The sequence below is a fragment of the Diceros bicornis genome, unplaced genomic scaffold, assembly GCF_020826845.1.
Source record: "Diceros bicornis minor isolate mBicDic1 unplaced genomic scaffold, mDicBic1.mat.cur scaffold_225_ctg1, whole genome shotgun sequence".
NCBI classification, from domain to species: Eukaryota; Metazoa; Chordata; class Mammalia; order Perissodactyla; family Rhinocerotidae; genus Diceros; species Diceros bicornis.
The window spans coordinates 40316-42169 of NW_026691109.1; the positions used below are offsets into that span (position 1 = coordinate 40316).

Consider the following 1854-nt stretch of genomic DNA (forward strand, 5'->3'; position numbering starts at 1 on the left):
TATTGGAGAGCACAGTTAGATTGCTGATATTTGTTGAAAGTCTCCAGAAGAGGAGGAGGAGCAGGATGCTGGAGGTTGGTGGCCTCAAATGTTAATGCTTTTCTCAACCACCGAAAACCTATGAATGGAGATGGTAGGATTAGCTGACAGGGATGTGCAGGAGAATGAGCACCATGTAAGTGACTTCCAGATCAAGGATGTGTCACGGGAGCTCAGAGCCATCAGCCATCAGCTCAACCAATGCTTCCAATCTCCTCATTCTACATCAAGTCGGTGACCAGGCAGGAGTGGAATATGTCTCACAGCTGGCTGCCTCTGTAGAGCTTGGTGACCTAGAACAAATGGGAGGGAGAGTGGGTGAGATGGATGTCTCCTGTGGATGCAGGTGGCCACTGGGCCAGTGAAAGATCACAGATCTTGGGGCAAAGGAGACCTGACTTCAAATCCTGGCTCTGCCCCTAACTCATTGTGTGACCTTAGGCAAAATACTCCCCTTTCTGAGCTTCAGTTTATCCACATGAGAAATGGGGAAGGCAGCTAGGACATCACCTCTGGGAAGTGAGAGAACCCAGACACGCAGGGAAAGTGAAGGATTGAAACAATAATGTAACAGATGTAAGTCAGGCAGAGGAATGAGGGTGCTCTCAGGGCAAGGAGAGACGGGAGAGGGGAGACCCCACCTGGTCCTGGGTGTCTGTCTGCAGGGCGGTGTACTCCGAGGATGTGGGCTCCAGGTTGCTGAGGTTCCAGCTGATCCTCCAGAAATGTAGCTGGTGCTCTCTCTGTATGCATAAACTCCAGGGTGCAGAGCCTGGAGCCACTGAGAGGAAGAGCAGACAGGTGGAGACTCTCATCTCCCAGCACAGAGGCATGGTGGACCACGGGGTCAGGGTGGTGGGTGAAGACAGCGTCCACACTGGTGGCTGCCCCATCCTTCTCAGACCTGGGGAGAGAGGGACGTGGGGAATCTAGAGAGAGGTCCTGAAACCTCTGGGGTTTGGCCCGAACAGGAAGCAGGAAATGGGAGTCGAGTGGGGAAACTGAGAGAGGGGTGGTCACAAAAGTGGTCATTAGGGGCAAGTGCTCAAGGGAGGGTCTTACCTGAGGGAGACCAGTCTGCCACTCAAGGAGAAGGGGCCCAGGCTGCTCTTCTTCAACAAGGATCCAGCTGGGGAGGAAGGAAAGGAAGATGAGGAGGAGGGACAGGGGTTGGGGGAGGGGCTGGGTGGGATTTAACCCACCAGGAGCTGCTGGGACCAGGGTCTCACCAGGCTCTGCAGGACCCTCTCAGTGGAGTTGAACGTGGCTGAGCTGTTGATCCTGTCTGATGAATACCAGAAGGTGGAGAAGCTGACACTGACTGTGAGGGTCTTCAGGTTGTGCCCCAAAGCTGCAAGACGAGAGGGAGAGCGATGGCCATCACTGAGAGCTGGCCTGAGACCATACCAGAGTCCTGCACTCTTTATCATCTGTCGTCTTCTCTCACAGTGGCACCACCACCCACCCGTGTGGTCACCCAAGTCAGAACCAGCATATCTGCTCAGCTCCTCCTCCCTCCCAGTAACACCCATTCACCTTGCACACTCGTCCTCACATACACTCCATCCCTGTCCCAACTCAAGTCTTAAATTCCTTCACCCAGACCAACACCCCAGCAGGCACACTGGATTCTCTGTCTAAAGCATGTTCTACAAGGACTACTAGAAAAATCTTTCTGAAATGAATACCTCACTAGGGCCACCACTGCTCTAGTACCACCCATGGCTCCCTATGGCCTTCAGTGTTTAGTTCAACCTTCTTGACCTGGCACTCAAGGCTCTACTCAATCTGGCTCCTGCTGACCTTTCAGTCTCA

The 1854-nt window shown here is 53.5% G+C and overlaps 1 long non-coding RNA gene across 2 annotated transcripts; it reads right to left on the bottom strand.

Annotated features, from left to right (window-relative positions):
* Positions 1-786: 786 nt before the first annotated feature.
* LOC131402676 (uncharacterized) lies at positions 787-1317 on the bottom strand. Of its 2 annotated transcripts, none has more exons than XR_009218884.1 (3): positions 1269-1317; positions 1102-1168; positions 787-820 (listed from the first exon to the last, which is right to left on the bottom strand). It is a non-coding gene; the product is annotated as an uncharacterized LOC131402676 (long non-coding RNA). The 2 variants fall into 2 exon arrangements; XR_009218883.1 differs by lacking the exon at positions 787-820 and adding an exon at positions 880-943.
* Positions 1318-1854: the final 537 nt, after the last annotated feature.